Below are 19574 nucleotides of genomic sequence, written 5' to 3'. Positions count from 1 at the left end.
CCAAGATGACACAGCTAAAGATGGAAAAAGATTCTGATATTACTGCTCAACCCTCATCAGGTTGAGGGAAAAATCACCACTGATATTTGGGAGTTGTCTCTACTGTAGCTAGTGTTATTTGATCTGATACAGAAATTAGTTCTTTGAGGTGGGGTGCTCCTGTAACATATCTTAAAATTGTGGCATTGGCTTATGTGTCTGGAGGTGGTTGGCAAGGAAACTTTATTGGAAACCATAAGTATGTTGATGCATGTTATTCAATGGTGAAACTTTTGCTATATTGATAACTTGGGAGGCAGACCAAATGCTGGTTATTTGTTGTGTTCACCAGGGTATTTCAGTGGACATATGTTCAGAAATTATTATCTAGTTTTCAGGCCAGAAATGAAAAGGAAAAAATGTAACCCAAAAATTCAAAACCTTTTTGAAGTAGAAAACCTCAACACTTGTAAACCCTAAAGAGTAAGAGATGAGATTAAAAGTGCTTTTGAACTTTGTCTGTTGACTGTAACAACAGAGAAAGACAGAAGTTGTAGCCTTTACACATGTGTGCCATGGAACCTCACGGTAGCTCTATTATGATCAGAAAGAAAGAGAGCAAAATAAATCAGGCCAGAAAATTACTTCCAGGAAAGGACCTGAGTGTTGTTTCTAGGATATAGAAATGATTGGAAGAATGAAATATATCAAGTGCCTAATACGTTTCTGAGGTAATCAATAACTAAATAAAGTATGTGCCAAAACTAAAAAGACTGATTTTTCAAGAATAGAAACAACTTTCCAGCACTTCTTTCCCCACTTTCCACACTACCCACTTCAGATGTGGTCAGTACAGGTGACTTAAAAGGGAATTACCACTGTGAGATGGATACAAGGCCCACAGAATAATGGATAAGGGATGTTCTCTCAGAGAATAGTATCAGAGCCTAAGAGAGACAAGGAGGAGAAGGAACACAGAGATTCTCAAACTTTGTTACTCTTTTATATGATGGTTATTCTTTCATCTTTTTCCCTCCACGTTTATTGAGGTCTAATTGACACATTAAGTTGTATATATTTATGGTGTATAAGGTGATGATTTGACATATGTGTACTTTGTGCAATGATTAACACCATCATGTATTTCACACATTAATCTCTTCGTTAGTAATCATTAGTGTCTGTGTGTGTGTGTGTAGTGAGAAAGCTTACTTTCTTAGCAGTTTCAAGTACACGACATAGTGTTATTAGCTTCTGTCACTATGCTCTACATTAGATTTCCAGAGCTTACTCATCTTATAACTGAAGGCTTTTATCCTTTGCCCAACAGCTCCAGTTTTGCCCCTCCCCTTTGCCCCTGCTAACCACCATTCTACTCTCTGTTACTTTGAGTTCTATGAGTTCCACAACACATTCCTAAATAAACAATGGCTCAAAGAAGAAATAACAAGTAAAATTAGAAAATATTATATTAAAAATGATGGGGGGGTGCTTCCCTGGTGGTGCAGTGGTTGAGAGTCCGCCTGCTGATGCAGGGGACGCAGGATCCTGCCCTGGTCTGGGAGGATCCCACATGATGCGGAGTGGCTGGGCCCGTGAGTCATGGCCTCTGAGACTGCGAGTCCGGAGCCTGTGCTCTGCAACAGGAGAGGCCACAACAGCGAGAGGCCCATGTTCCGAAAAGAAAAATGATGGGAGGGGGGTTCCGAGAAGATGACAGAAGAGTAAGATGCAGAGATCACCTTCTGACCCACAGATACATCAGAAATACATCTACACGTGGAACTGCTCCTATAGAACACCCACTGAACGCTGGCAGAAGACCTCAGACCTCCCAAAAGGCAAGACACTCCCCAGGTACCTGGTTAGGGCAAAAGAAAAAAGAATAAACAGAGACAAAAGGATAGGGACGGAACCTGCACCTGTGGGAGGGAGCTGTGAAGGAGAAAAGGTTTCCACACACTAGGAAGGCCCTTCGCGGGCAGAGATTGCAGGTGGCGGAGGGAGGAAGCTTCAGAGCTGCAGAGGAGAGCACAGCAACAGGAGTGCGGAGGGCAAAGCGGATAGATTCCCGCACAGAGGATCGGTGCCGACCAGCATTCAACAGCCCGGGAGACTTGTCTGCTCACCGCCGTGGCGGCCGGGGGCTGGGACCTGAGGCTCGAGCTTCAGTCGGTTCACAGGGAGAGGAAAGTGGTTGGCGGCGTGAACACAGCCTAAAGGGACTAGTGCGCCACGGCTAGTGGGGAGGGAGTCCGGGAAAAAGTCTGGACCTGCTGAAGAGACAAGAGACTTTTTCTTCCCTCTTTGTTTCCTGGTGCGTAAGGAGAGGGGATGCAGAGCGCCACTTAAAGGAGCTCCAGAGATGGGCACAAGCCGCGGCTATTAGCGCGGACCCCAGAGATGGACATGAGACGCTAAGGCTGCTGCTGCTGCCACCAAGAAGCCTGTGTGCGAGCACAGGTCACTCTCCACACCTCCCTTCTGGGGAGCCTGTGCAGCCCGCCACTGTCAGGGTCCCGTGATCCAGGAACAACTTCCCCGGGAGAACGCACAGCACGCATCAGGCTGGTGCAAAGTCACGGCAGCCTCTGCCGCTGCATCTGTACCCCTCCCTCCCCCAGACCTGAGTGAGCCAGAGCCCCCGAATCAGCTGCTCCTTTAACTCCATCCTGTCTGAGTGAAGAACAGACGCCCTCAGGCGACCTACATGCAGAGGCGGGGCCAAATCTAAAGCTGAAAGCCGGGAGCTGTGGGAACAAAGAAGAGAAAGGGAAATCTCTCCCAACAGCCTCAGGAGCAGCCGATTAAATCTCCACAATCAACTTGATGTACCCTGCAACTGTGGAATACCTGAATAGACAACGAATCATCCCAAATTGAGGCGGTGGTCTTTGGGAGCAAGATATATTATTTTTTCTCTTTTCCTCTTTTTGTAAGTGTGTATGTGTATGATTCTGTGTGAGATTTTGTCTGTATAGCTTTGCTTTCACCATTTGTCCTAGGGTTCTATCCATCCGTTTTTTTTTTCTTTTCTTTTTCTTTTTTTTTTTTTGTTTATTTTTACTATTTAAAATTTTTTCATAAAAATTATTTTTTATTTTAATAACATTAATGTATTTTATCTTGCTTTATTTTATTTTATCCTCTTTCTTGCTTGCTTTCTATGTTTTCTCCCTTGGATTCTGAGCCGTGTGGATGACAGGCTCCTGGTGCTCCAGGCAAGACTCAGCGCTGTGCCTCTGAGGTGGGAGAGCCAAATTCAGGACACTGGTCCACAAGAGACGTCCCAGCTCCATGTAATATCAAATGGCAAAAATCTCCCAGAGATCTCCATCTCAACCCAACACCCAGCTTCATTCAACGACCAGCAAGCTACAGTGCTGGACACCCTATGACAAAAAACTAGCAAGACAAGAACACAACCCCAACCATTAGCAGAGAGGCTGCCTAAAATCATAATTAGGCCACAGACACCCCAAAACACACCACCAGAAATAGACCTGCCCACCAGAAAGACAAGATCCAGCCTCATCCACCAGAAAACAGGCAATAAACCCCTCCAAAATGAAGCCTACACAACCCACTGAACAAAATTTAGGCACTGGGACAGACACCAAAAACAATGGGAACTATGAACATGCAGCCTGAGAAAAGGAGACCCCAAACACACTAAGTTAAGCAAAATGAAAAGACAGAGAAACAAACAGCAGATGAAAGAGCAAGGTAATAACCCAGCAAACCTAACAAATGAAGAGGACATAGACACTCTACCTGAAAAAGAATTCAGAATAATGATGGTAAAGATGATCCAAAATCTTGGAAATAGAATAGAGAAAATGCAAGAAACATTTAACAAGGAAGTAGAAGAACTAAAGAGGAAACAAGCAATGATGAACAACACAATAAATTAAATTTAAATACTCTAAAAGGGATCAAGAGCAGAATAACTGAGGCAGAAGAACGCATAAGTGATCTGGAAGATAAAATAGTGGAAATAACTACTGCAGAGCAGAATAAATAAAAAAGAATGCAAAGAACTGAGAACAGTCCCAGAGACCTCTGGGACATTAAACGCACCAACATTCGAATCATAGAGGTCCCAGAAGAAGAAGAGAAAAGGAAGGGCCTGAGGAAATATTTGAAGAGATGATACTTGAAAACTTCCCTGATATGGGAAAGGAAATAGTTAATCAATTCCAGGAAGCACAGAGATGCCCATACAGGATAAATCCAAGGAGAAACATGCTAAGACATATAATAATCAAACTATCAAAAATTAAATGCAAAGAAAACATATTAAAAGCAGCAAGAGAAAAACAACAAATAACACTCAAGGGAATCCCCATAAGGTTAACAGCTGATCTTTCAGCAGAAACTCTGCAAACCATAAGGGAGTGGCAGAACATAATTAAAGTGATGAAGGAAATAAACCTACAACCAAGATTACTCTACTGAGCAAGGATCTCATCCAGCTTTGATGGAGAAATTAAAACCTTTACAGACAAGCAAAAGCTGAGAGAATTCAGCACCACCAAACCAGCTTTACAACAAATGCTAAAGGAATTTCTCGAGGCAAGAAACACAAGAGAAGGAAAAGACCTACAATAACAAACCCAAAACAATTAAGAAAATGGGAATAGGAACATACATAGCGATAATTACCTTAAATATAAATCGTTTAAATGCTTCCACCAATAGACACAGACTGGCTAAATGGATACAAAAACAAGACCCATATGTATGCTGTCTAAAAGAGACCTACTTCAGACCTAGGGAAACATACAGACTGAAAGTGAGGGGGTAGAAAAAGATATTCCATGCAAATGGAAATCAAAAGAAATCTGGAGTAGCAATGCTCATATCAGACAAAAGAGATTTTAAAATAAAGACTATTATAAGAGACAAAGAAGGACACTACATAATGATCAAGGGATTCATCCAAGAAGAACATATAACAATTGTAAATATTTATGCACCCAACATAGGGGAACCTTAATACATAAGGCAAATACTAACAGCCAGGAAAAGGGATATCGACAGTAACACAATCATAGTAGGGGACTTTAACAGCACACTTTCACCAATAGACAGATCATCCAAAATGAAAATAAATAAGGAAACACAAGCTTTAAATAATACATTAAACAAGATGGACTTAATTGATATTTATAGGACATTCCATCCAAAAACAACAGAATACACATTTTTCTCAAGTGCTCATGGAACATTCTCCAGGATAGATCATATCTTGGGTCACAAATCAAGCCTTGGTAAATTTAAGAAAATTGAAATCGTATCAAGTATCTTTTCTGACCACAACGCTATGAGACTAGATATCAATTACAGGAAAAGAACTGTGAAAAATACAAACACATTGAAGCTAAACAATACACTACTTAATAACGAAGTGATCACTCAAGAAATCAAGGAGGATATCAAAAAATACCTAGAAACAAATGGAGACATGACGACCCAAAACCTATGGGATGCAGCAAAAGCAGTTCTAAGAGAGAAGTTTATAGCAATACATTCTATATTAGGAAACAGGAAACATCTCAAACAAACAACCTAACCTTGCACCTAAAGTAATTAGAGAAAGAAGAACAAAAAATCCCCAAAGTTAGCAGAAGGGAAGAAATCATAAAGATCAGATCAGGAATAAATGAAAAAGAAATGATAACAAAGATCAATAAAACTAAAAGCTTGTTCTTTGAGAAGATAAACAAAATTGATAAACCATTAGCCAGACCTATCAAGAAAGAAAGGGTGAAGACTCAAATCAATAAAATTAGAAATGAAAAAGGAGAAGTAACAACTGACACTGCAGAAATACAAAGGATCATGAGAGATTACTACAAACAACACTATGCCAACAAAATGGACAACCTGGAAGAAATGGATAAATTCATAGAAATGCACAACGTGCCGGGACTGAACCAGGAAGAAATAGAAAATATGAACAGACCAAACACAAGCACTGACATTGAAACTGTGATTAAAAATCTTCCAACAAACAAAGGCCCAGGACCAGATGGCTTCACAGGCGAATTCTATCAAACATTTAGAGAAGAGCTAACATCTATCTTTCTCTAACTCCTCCAAAATATAGCAGAGGGAGGAGGACTCCCTAACTTTTTCTACGAGGCCACCATCACTCTGGTACCAAAACCAGACAAAGATGTCACAAAGAAAGAAAACTACAGGGCAATATCACTAATGTACATAGATGCAAAAATCCTCAACAAAATACTAGCAAACAGAATCCAAGAGCACATTAAAAGGATCATAAACCATGATGAAGTGAGGTTTATTCCAGGAATACAAGGATTCTTCAATATACACAAATCAATCAACGTGATACACCATATTAACAATTTGAAGAAGAAAAACCATATGATCATCTCAATACATGCAGAAGAAGCTTTCAAAAAAATTCAACACGTATTTATAATAAAATCCCTGCAGAAAGTAGGCATAGAGGGAACTTTCCTCTACATAATAAAGGCCATATATGACAAACCCATAGCCAACATCATCCTCAATGGTGAAAATCTGAAACCATTTCCACTAATATCAGGAACAAGACAAGTTTGCCCACTCTCACCACTATTAATCAACATAGTTTTGCAAATTTTAGCCACAGCAATCAGAGAAAAAAAAGAAATAAAAGGAATCCAAATCAGAAAAGAAGAAGTAAAGCTGTCACTGTTTGCAGATGACATGACACTCTACATAGAGAATCCTAAAGATGCTACCAGAAAGCTACTAGAGCTAATCAATGAATTTAGTAAAGTAGCAGGATACAAAATTAATGCACAGAAATCTCTCACATTCCTATACACTAATGATCAAAAATCTGAAAATGAAATTAAGAAAACAATCCCATTTACCATTGCAACAAAAAGAATAATATACTTAGGAGTAAACCTACCTAAGGAGACAAAAGACCTGTAGGCAGAAAATTATAAGACACGGATGAAAGCAATTAAAGATGATACAAATAGATGGAGAGATATACCATGTTCTTGGTTTGGAAGAATCAACACTGTGAAAATGACTCTACTACCCAAAGCAATCTACAGATTCAATGCAATCACTATTAAACTACCACTGGCATTTTTCACAGAACTAGAAAAAAAAATTTCACAATTTGTATGGAAACACAAAAGACCCCGAATAGCCAAAGCAATCTTGAGAACGAAAAATGGAGCTGGAGGAATCAGGATCCCTGACTTCAGACTATACTACAAAGCTACAGTTATCAAGATGGTATGGTACTGGCACAAAAACAGAAAGATAGATCAATGGAACAGGACAGAAAGCCCAGAGATAAACCCATGCACATATGGACACCTTCTCTTTGATAAAGGTGGCAGGAATGTACAGTGGAGAAAGGACAGCCTCTTTAATAAGTGGTGCTGGGAAAACTGGACAGGTACATGTAAAGCATGAGATTAGATCACTCCCTAACACCATACACAAAAAAAAGCTCAAAATGGATTAAAGACCTAAATGTAAGGCCAGAAACTATCAAACTCTTAGAGGGAAACATAGGCAGAACACTCTATGACACAAATCACAGCAAGATCCTTTCTGACCCACCTCCTAAAGTAATGGAAATAAAAACAAAAATAAACAAATGGGACCTAATGAAACTTCAAAGATTTTGCACAGCAAAGGAAACCATAAACAAGACCAAAAGACAACCCTCAGAATGGGAGAAAATATTTGCAAATGAAGCAACTGACAAAGGATTAATCTCCAAAATTTACAAGCAGCTCATGCAGCTCAATAACAAGAAAACAAACAACCCAATCCAAAATGGGCAGAAGACCTAAATAGACATTTCTCCAAAGAAGATATACAGACTGCCAACAAACCCATGAAAGAATGCTCAACATCATTAATCATTAGAGAAATGCAAATCAAAACTACAATGAGATATCATCTCACACCAGTCAGAATGGCCATCATCAAAAAATCTAGAAACGATAAATGCTGGAGAGGGTGTGGAGAAAAGGACCCTCTTGCACTGCTGGTGGGAATGTGAATTGATTCAGCCACTATGGAGAACAGTATGGAGGTTCCTTAAAAAACTACAAATAGAACTACCATATGACCCAGCAATCCCACTACTGGGTATATACCCTGAGAAAACCAAAATTCAAAAAGAGTCATGTACCAAAATGTTCATTGCAGCTCTATTTACAATAGCCCGGAGATGGAAACAAGCTAAGTGCCCATCATCGGATGAATGGATAAAGGAGATGTGGCACATATATACAATGGAATATTACTCAGCCATAAAAAGAAACGAAATTGAGCTATTTGTAATGAGGTGGATAGACCTAGAGTCTGTCATACAGAGTGAAGTAAGTCAGAAGGAGAAAGACAAATACCGTATGCTAACACATATATATGGAATTTAAGAAAAAAAATGTCATGAAGAACCTAGGGGTAAGGCAGGAATAAAGACGTAGACCTCCTAGAGAACGGACTTGAGGTTATGGGGAGGGGGAAGGGTGAGCTGTGACAGGGCGAGAGAGAGTCATGGACATATACACACTAACAAACGTAGTAAGGTAGATAGCTAGTGGGAAGCAGCCGCATGGCACAGGGATATTGACTCGGTGCTTTGTGACAGCCTGGGGGGGTGGGATAGGGAGGGTGGGAGGGAGGGAGACGCAAGAGGGAAGAGATATGGGAACATATGTATATGTATAACTGATTCACTTTGTTATACAGCAGAAACTAACACACCATTGTAAAGCAATTGTACCCCAATAAAGATGTTAAAAAAAAATCTACAGTAATCAAGACAGTATGGTACTGGCACAAAAACAGAAAGATAGATCAACGGAATAGGATAGAAAGCCCAGAGATAAACCTACGCACATATGGTCACTTTATCTTTGATAAAGGAGGCAGGAATGTACAGTGGAGAAAGGACAGCCTCTTCAATAAGTGGTGCTGAGAAAACTGGTCAGGTACATGTAAAACTATGAAATTAGAACACACCCTAACACCATACACAAGAATAAACTCAAAATGGATTAAAGACCTAAATGTAAGGACAGAAACTTCAAACTCTTAGTGGAAAACATAGGCAGAACACTGTATGACATAAATCACAACCAGATCCTTTTTGACCCACCTTCTAGAGTAATGGAAATAAAAACAAAAATAAACAAATAGGACCTAGTGGAACTTCAAAGCTTTTGCACAGCAAAGGAAACCATATATAAGACCAAAAGACCACCCTCCAAATGGTAGAAAATATTTGCCAATGAAGTAACTGACAAAGTATTAATCTCCAAAATTCACAAGCAGCCCATGCAGCTCAATAACAAAAAAACAAACACCTCAGTCCAGAAATGAGCCGAAGACCTAAATAGACATTTCTCCAAAGAAGATATACAGATTGCCAACAAACACATGAAAGAATGCTCAACATCATTAATCATTAGAGAAATGCAAATCAAAACTACAATGAGATATCATCTCACACCACTCAGAATGGCCATCATCAAAAAATGTAGAAACAATAAATGCTGGAGAGGATGTAGAGGAAAGGGAACACTCTTGCACTGTTGGTGGGAATGTAAATTGATAGAGCCACTATGGAGAACAGTATGGAGGTTCCTTTAAAAACTACAAATAGAACTACCATATGACCCAGCAATCCCACTACTGGGCATATACCTTGAGAAAGCCACAATTCAAACTGAGTCATGTACCAAAATATTCATAGCAACTCTATTTACAATAGCAAGGACATGGAAGCAACCTAAGTGTCCATCAACAGATGAATGGATAAAGTAGATATGGCCCATATATATAATGGAATATTACTCAGCCATAAAAAGAAATGATATTGAGTTATTTGTAGTGAGGTGGATGGACCTAGAGTCTTTCATACAGAGTGAAGTAAGTCAGAAAGGGAAAAACAAATACCAGATGCTAATACATATATATGGAATCTAAGAGAAAAAAAAAAAGGTCCTGAAAAACCTAGGGGTCAGGCAGGAAGAAAGACACAGACCTACTACAGAATGGACTTGAGGATATGGGCGGGGAAAGGATAAGCTGTGACGAAGTGAGAGAGTGGCATGGACATATATACACTACCAAACCTAAAATAGATAGCTACTGGGAAGAAGCCACATAGCAGAGGGAGATCAGCTTGGTGGTTTGTGATCACCTAGAAGGGTGGGATTGGGAGGGTGGGAGGGAGGGAAATGCAAGAGGGAAGAGATATAGGAACATATATATATGTATAGCTGATGCATTTTGTTATAAAGTAGAAACTAACACACCATTGTGAAGCAATTTTACTCCAATAAAGATTTTTTAAAATTATAAAATAAAATAAAATGGCTGTATAGCCTTCCACCATTAAAAAAAAAATGATGAAAGATCTGAAATCAATAACCTTATAGAACTTGAAGACAAAGAACAGCAAAAAAAAAAAAAGTCGAAATAATATACACTAGAGCAGAAACAAACGAATTAAAAATAGAAAAACAAAAGAAGGAATAAAAATAATGAGTTGGTTCTTTGAAAGAATCAACAAGATTGACAACCCTACAGGGAGAATGTTTTGGACAAAAATGTAGAAGACTCATGTTATTGAAATCAGCAAAGAAGATGAGACATCACTACTCACCTTATAGAAATAAAAGGATTATAAGTGAATACTGTGAACACCAACAAATTAGATAACAGAGACGAAATGGTTAGATTCCCAGACAGACACAAAGGAAAATCTGAATACCAGTAACACATAAAGAGATAGCATTAATAACACAAAGATTTCCACAGAGGAAGGTCCTGGCCCAGCCAACGTCTACCTAACTTTTAAAGAATAATTAACATAAATCTTTCATGAACTCTTGAAAAAAATAGAATAGGAGGACTTAAAACCACAAAACTGTAGACTTAAAAATGGTTTAGGATGATATATTTTATGTTATGTGTATTTTACCATAATTAAGAGTAATTTTAAAATGTAGAAAATGAGGGGACATTTACCAACTCATTATATGAGGCCAGTAGTACACTGATACCAAAACCAGAAAATGACATCAGAAGGGAAGAAAACGGCACATAAATATCCCTTAAGGATATAGACGAAAAATTCTCCATAAAATACTAGCAAACCAAATCCATTACCATATAAGAAAGATTATACACCATAAGCAAGAGGGATTTATTCCTGGAATGCAAGCTTGGTTTAACATACAGAATCAATCAATGTAATACACCATATTTATAAAATAAAGACAAAAAACACATGACCATGTCAGTAGACATTTGACAAAATGCAATATCCTTTCATGATAAAATGAAAAATCACTCAACCAACTTGAAATAGAAGGGATATTCCTAAACTGATAAAAGTCATCTATGAAAAACCCACAGGCAACATCATACTTAATGGTGAAAGACTAAATGTATTCTCACTCACATCAGGAATAATACAAGGATGTGCATTCTTGTCACTTCTATTGAACTATTAAATATTGTACAGGAAGTTCTAGCTAGGGCAATTAGGCAAGAAAAAAAAAAGACATCCAGATTGGAGAAGATATAGAGCTTTTTCTATTCATAGATAGCATGATCTGTATATAGAAAATCCTAAGGAATTCACACATGAAAAAATCATTAGAAGTAATAAACAAGTTCAGCAAGATTGCAGGATACAAGATCAATGTGCATAAATCTGTTATATGTCTATACACATGTAATGAATACTCTGAATGTGAAAGTAGAATGATTTCTTTCACAATAGCATAAAAAAAGGAATATAATTAACAAGAAAATGCAAGTTTTCAGCTTGTACACTGAAAACTACAAAACATAATTGAAAGAAATTCAAGAGGACATAAATAAATGAAAAGACATCCTGTGTTCATGAATTGGAAAGCTTAGTATTGTTAAGATGATGACATTCTCTAAATTGATCTACAGATTCACAAAATTCATACAAAAATCCTAGCTCTCTCTTTTGCAGAATTGACAAGCAGGTCCTAAAATTCGAATGGAAATGCAAGGGGCCCTGAATAGCCAAAATAATCTCAAAAAAGAAATAAAAAGAAACCCACAAAGTTGGAGGATTCACATGCTCTAATTTTAAAACTCACACAAAGACACAGTAGTGGAGGCTTGTGACACTAGTATAAGAAGTTCAGAAACAAGTTCTTACATTTATGATCAATTGATTTTGACAAGAGTGGCAGGACAGTTCTGGGGGGAAAGAGTAGTCTTTCAACAATGGTACTGGGACAACTTCATATCCATATGCAAAAGAATAAAGTTGGACCACTACCTCATATTACATACAAAAATTAAGTCAAAATGGATCATAGCATTAAATGTGAGAAAACTGTAAAACTTAAAAAAAAAAAGAAATTATACTCCAATAAAGATGTTAAAAACAAAAAGTTAGGAATCACCAATGTAATTCTTGTCAGACAGATATAGGTTTAAGGCCCAACTCAGACACTGACAAGCAGTGTGATTTTAAACAATTAGATAAATCCTTGGAGATACTCTTTTCTTATTTGAAAAAATGGTGTATATAGATCTTCTCCTAGAATCAGGTCATCCCCTGAATGTGTGAATCTACCTGCAACTTTAGGTCACTAAGGGATTCCTAACCTTTGTCCTCTCCCTCTGCCCTTAAACTGAGTGTGACCACTATTCATATTCTTAGACTACATTTGTGACTGGACCATCTCATCAAGTGAAACAAACTATGATATAGCCATACAATGAAATGCTACCTACTCCACAATAGAAAGGAACTATTTATCCAAGCAATGTTGTGGATAGTCAGACTAAAGACTATATACTGTATAATTCTATTTATATGACACTCTGGGAGAAACAAACTATAGGGGTAGAAATAAGATCAGAAGTTGCCAAAAGCTAGAATGGAACAAAGGGATTGATACAAAAGGTAAGGGAAGCAGAATTTTGACCCCTGTGACCTTCAATCCTGGTTTTATGCCCATGAATATGTTATAATATGTTATCTGGCAAAAGGAATTTTGTAGATGTAATTAAGGTTATTATTCAGTTAACCTTAAAATGACAAGATCAACCTGGATTATTTAGGTAGGCCCAATGTAATCACATGAGCTCTTGAAGCCCAAGAAGGATTCAACTTGGCCATTGCTGGCTTGAAGATGGAGGGGCCAAAAGTCAAAAAAATGGTGAACCTCAGTCCTACAGTCATACAGAACTGAATTATACAAACCACTTGAATGAGCTTGAAAGCAGATTTTCACTCAGATCTCCAAAAAGGAACTCAACCTGGGCAACACTTTGATTTCAGCCTTGTGAGACCTTGAGCAGAGAACCCAACACACTGTACCTGGACTTCTGACATACAGAATTATGAGACAAGTGGGTGTTGTTTTAAACCACTAAGTCTGTGGTAATTTGTTTTGGTAGCAATAGAAAACTAATACAACAGGGCATGAAGGAAGTTTTTCGGGTAGAGGAAATACCGTATCTTTTGTTTTAGACATTTTTTTTCCAGCTTTATTGACATGTAATTGACATATAACATTGTGTAAGTTTCAAGTGTACAACATGAAGATTTGATAATATGTATAGATTGCAAGATCATTATCACAATAAGTTTAGTTAACTTATCCATCACCTTACATAGTTACCTTTTGTTTTGTGATGAGAACTTTTAAGATCTACTCTCTTAGCAACTTTCAAATACTCTATATCTTGATTGTGGTGGTAGTTACACATCTGAGTAAGTTTGTCGAAATGCATAGAACTTACACCTAAAAAGGTTAAAGTTTAATCTATGTAAATTTTACCTCAATAAACCTATAAAAATAAAATAAATTAAAACTCATCAAATTGATTTAAAATGCATATATGGGTAAATTTTTATTGTATGTAAACTATACCCCAAACAAAATGGATTTTAAAAGTAAAAAAAAAAAAATGTAAGTTTGACTCTTCAAGACCATAAATTAGGCAATGGTTTCTTAGCTATGACACCAAAAGTTCAATATTCAAAAGAAAAAAATAAATAAATTGAATTATCAAAATTTTTAAACTTGTGTTTTTAAAGACACCATTGAGAGAGTGAATGGATATCTGAATGAATGGGAAAAGATAGTTTTTTGTAAGTCATATATCTGATTAAGGACTTTTATCCAGAGTATATAATAACTCTTAGAACTCAACAGTAAAGTGAAAAAATAACTCAATTAAAAATGGGCAAAGTATTCGAATAGACATTTCTCTAAGAAAGCTATACAAATTGACAATAAACACATATAAAGATGTTTTCCATTATTACTTATTGAGGAAATTCAAATTAAAACCATAATGAGCTACCACTTCACATCTACCAGGATGGCTAAAATAAAAAGACAGACAATAACAAGTTTTATTGTGTATGTGGAGAAATTACAGCCCTTACACATCACTGTGGGACTGTAAAATAATGTAGCTACCTTGGAAACATTTTGGCAGTTCCTCAAAAAGTGAAACACAGAATTACCATATAGCCCAGCAATTCCACTTCTAGATGTATACCCAAGAGAATGAAAACACAAGTTCACAGAAAACTTGTACATAAATGTTCATAACAACATTATTCATAATAGCCAATAAATGGAAATAATCCAACTGAACATCAACTGATGAATATGTGTAGCCCTATTTTATAATATTATTTGGCAAGAAAAAAGAATGAAATAGTGATACATGCTACAACATGGATAAACCTTTAAAACATAGTGTTAAAAAATCAGACACAAAAGGCAACATATTGTGTGATACCATTTATATGCAATGTCCAGAATAGGCAAATCTATAGAGACAGAAAGTAGACTCCTGTTTGTCAAGGGCTGGAGGAAGTGGGAGTGACAGCTCATCCATATGAGTTTCTTTTTGGGGTGATTAAATTATTTTGGAATTAGATAGTGGTGATGCTTGCACAACTCTGTGAATATACTAACAACTACTGAAATGTATACTTTAAAAGAGTGAATTTTATGGTATATGAATTCTATCTCAGTAAAGCTGTTTTAAAAAAAAAAAAAGAAAGAAAGAAAAGATGGTTCTCTTGCAAACACATAAAGGAATAGAAAGAAACCAGAAATCTAGAAGCCTATAGGGTTGGGAAAGTTACATACTTCTAGACCCTTAATATAAAAAGACAAAACTGAGAATGGTTTAGAGAGTTAAAACTCAGGTTTTCAGCCAAAATTAAATTAAGGTTTAATGCCATCCCACTGAAGTTGATTTTTCCAATAGTGTCAAAGAAGGTATAGTTGAGAAAAAAAGGCATTGGAAAAAGAAGCAGATAAATAATATAACATAAGAATGTTTTGGGGAAAAGAAATTGGGGTATAGTTATTGGCATGCAAAACTGACTAGAAACAAATAGAAGACCAGGAAACTTTTCAGAAATCATATCTCCAAAGCAACCACAGACTGGATCTCAAACAAAACAAAACATGTTTCCAAGATCCTTAAAACCACACTTTTTAGAAAATGAGATGTAAAATTGTCTAATCAAGGACAGCACAATCCACAATGCACACTTAAGATTTGATCATACAAAAGAAATAATCCTATCAATGGCAGAATGATGGATAACAAAGGAAAAAGGAGATCCTTCCAGAGAGCAGAATCAAGACCTTAACACACAGTTTCTATTACTTCTGAATGTTGGGGTATGCGATGAATATGACTTCACAATACTCACACAGCTGGATTTCAGTAAACTAAAGCCTAATTACTGTTATGTGTCTCCCCATTATTTTCTCATGCATATGGTAGTTTCTATTTAGTTTTCCTGTATCTATTATATCCTTGGTTGCTAAGTAACAGGAAGAAATGGTCCATCTGCTTACCTCATAGTTTGATACACAAATATAGAAGCCATAGGAAGACATGATAGAGAGAAATAATTATATGTCATCCAGAGGCCTTATATTTTGAGTTAGATGGAACTATAATGTTTCTTCGTTGGGGAACTGTGTTCTGCTTAAGAGCCAAAAGGAGTAAACAGATATTTGAGGACTGGAAGGACTCTGGCAGTAGCTTGAAAAGCTCATCAGTATCTACTATCCTCTTTTTTCTGGGTATACTGATAAACTAAATTTCTTAACTTTCTAAATAGATAAGGCCAAGTGACTGATTTTGAGTCAAGCCAATGAAAGGTGGATAAGAGCAGGGCTGTCTTCTCCTTACTCAGTCTATTTCCCGTTTCTGACATCTGGAATTCAGAGGAGGACAAGGTAATCAAAAATGGTGAGACTATAGGAAGGAAGGAACCTGGCTCCCTTTTTAACTGCGTGGAGCAAAGACCTTGCAAACCCACACTGGACTTGGAAATGAGTAAAAAATAACTTCTGGGAATCCCCTGGCAGTCCAGTGGATAGGACTTGAAGCTTTCACTGCTGTGGTCTGGGTTCAATCCCTGGTCAGGGTTCAAAGATCCAACAAACTGTGCAGTACAGCAAGAAAGCAAAAACAAACACACACAAAAAACCCCAAACTTATACTGGACTGAGGCACAACAACTTAGATGGTGTTTGTTGTAGCAGATTTCTGATACTGCCATGCTGACTAATAAACATAGCATGGTGAGAGCACCTTTTCTTCGGTTTGTTTGGCTAGTTGATTTTTGTTCTAGGAGGCACTGCTTACTTGATATCAGACACAAAAGGCAATTTATCTACCAATTAAACCAATTAATTTATCTACCAATTAAACAAGAAGGCATTAAGGGTAATAAGATGTTGAGGGCAAATAATTTTCAAGTAGACTTAATAAGTTTAAAGAATGCAATCAGGTAAAATGGTTATGATCAAAAGAATCACAATAGGAGGACATTAAAATTGTCAGAGGAGTAAGATGTGGAGATCACCTTCCTCCCCACAAATATATCAAAAATACAGCTACATGTGGAACAACTCCTACAGATCACCTAGTGAACACTGGCAGCAGATTTCAGACTTCCCAAAAGGCAAGAATATACCCATGTACCTGGGTAGGGCAAAAGAAAAAAGGAAAAGTAATGGCAAAAGAAAAGGGATGGAACCTGCACGGAAGCTGTGAAGGAGGAAAAGCTTCCATGCACTAGGAAGCCACTTCACTGGCACAGACAGGGGTGGGTGAGTGGAAGCTTTGGAGCCATGGAGAAGACAGCAACAACAAGAGTTGTATGGAAACGCAAAAGACCCTGAATAGACAAAGCAATCTTGAGAACGAAAAATGGAGCTGGAGGAATCAGGTGCCCTGACTTCAGACTATACTAAAAAGCTACAGTAATCAAGACAGTATGGTACTGGCACAAAAACAGAAATATAGATAAATGGAACAGGATAGAAAGCCCAGAGGTAAACCCACGCACATATGGTCACCTTATCTTTGATAAAGGAGGCAAGAAAATACAGCGGAGAAAAGACAGCCTCTTTAATAAGTAGTGCTGGGAAAACTAGACAGCTACATGTAACAGTATGAAATTAGAACATTCCTTAACACCATACACAAAAATAAACTCAAAATGGATTAAAGAACTAAGTGTAAAGCCAGACAATATCAAACTCGTAGAGGAAAACATAGGTAGAACACTCTATGACATAAATCACAGCAAGATCCTTTTGACCCACCTCCTAGAGAAATGGAAATAAAAACAAAAATAAACAAATGGGATGTAATGAAACTTAAAAGCTTTTGCACAGCAAAGGAAACCATACACAAGACCAAAAGACAACCCTCTGAATGTGGGAAAATATTTGCAAATGAAGCAACTGACAAAGGATTAATCTCAAAAATTTACAAGCAGCTCATGCAGCTCAATAACAAAAACAAACAACCCAATCCAAAAATGGGCAGAAGACCTAAATAGACATTTCTCCAAAGAAGATATACAGATTGCCAACAAACACATGAAACAGTGCTCAACATCATTAGTCATTAGAGAAATGCAAATCAAAACTACAATGAGATATCATCTCACAGTGGTCAGAATGGCCATCATCAAAAAAATCTAGAAATAATAAATTCTGGAGAGGGTGTGGAGAAAAGGGAACACTCTTGCACTGTTGGTGGGAATGTAAATTGATACAGCCACTATGGAGAACAGTATGGAGGCTCCTTAAAAAACTAAAAATAGAGGGCTTCCCTGGTGGCACAGTGGTTGAGAGTCCGCCTGCTGATGCAGGGGACACGGGTTCGTGCCCTGGTCCAGGAGGATCTCACAGGTCACAGAGTGGCTGGGCCCGTGAGCCATGGCTGCTGAGCCTGAGCATCCGGAGCCTGTGCTCCGCAATGGGAGAGGCCACAACAGTTAGAGGCCCATGTACTGCCAATAAAATAAATAAATAAAAATAACAACTAAATAGAGAACTACCATACGACCCAGCAATCCCACTACTGGACATATACCCTGAGAAAACCATAATTCAAAAAGAGTCATGTACCAAAATATTCATTGCAGCTCTATTTACAATAGCCAGGGCATGGAAGCAACCTAAGTGTCCATCAACAGATGAATGGTTAAAGAAGATGTGGCACATATATACAATGGAATATTACTCAGTCATAAAAAGAAATGAAATTGAGTTATTTGTAGTGAGGTGGATGGACCTAGAGTCTGTCATACAGAGTGAAGTAAGTCAGAAAGAGAAAAACAAATACCGTATGCTAACACATATATATGGAATCTAAGGAAAAAAATGGTCATGAAGAACCTAGGTGTAAGACGGGAATAAAGACACAGACCTAATAGAGAATGGACTTGCGGATATGGAGAGGGGGAAGGGTAAGCTGTGACAAAGTGAGAGAGTGACATGGACATATATACACTACCAAATGTAAAAGAGATAGCTAGTGGGAAGCAGCCACACAGCACAGGGAGATCAGCTGGGTGGTTTGTGACCACCTAGAGGGGTGGGATAGGGAGGTTGGGAGGGAGGGAGTTGCAAGAGGGAAGAGATATGGAAACATATGTCTATGTATAACTGATTCACTATTTTAATACAGAAACTAACACACCATTGTAAAGCAATTATACTCCAATAAAGATGTTAAAAAATATTCAAGGTTATTTTAAAAGAAAAAAAAAAGAGTGCCAAGGGAAAAGTGGAGAGTTTCCCACAGAGAGTATCAGTGCTGACCAGCATTCACAAACCTGAGACATTTGTCTGCTCACCTGCTAGGGTGGTGGGGTCTGGGAGCTGAAGCTCAGGCTTCAGAGGTCAGACCCCAGGGAGAAGGCTGGGGTTGGCTGTGTAAACACGGGGTGAAGGCGGCTAGTGCACCACAGATAGCTGGGAGGGGAACACGGAAAAACTCTGGACCTGCCTAAGAGGCAAGAGACCTGTTTTGGGGTTTGCGAGGAGAGGAGATTCAGTTCACTTCCTAAAGGAGCTTCAGAGATGGGCCAAAGCCACAGCTATCAGCGTAGACACCAGAGATGGGCATGAAACAATAATGCTGCTGCTGCAACCACCAAGAATCCTGGGTGCAAGCACAGGTCACTATCCCCATCTCCCTTTCCGGGAGCCTGTGCACCCACCACTACCATGGTCCCGTGATCC

Source organism: Leucopleurus acutus (genome assembly GCF_964270905.1).
Source record: "Leucopleurus acutus genome assembly, chromosome: 2".
NCBI lineage: Eukaryota > Metazoa > Chordata > Mammalia > Artiodactyla > Delphinidae > Leucopleurus > Leucopleurus acutus.
This window is presented reverse-complemented; position numbering follows the sequence as displayed.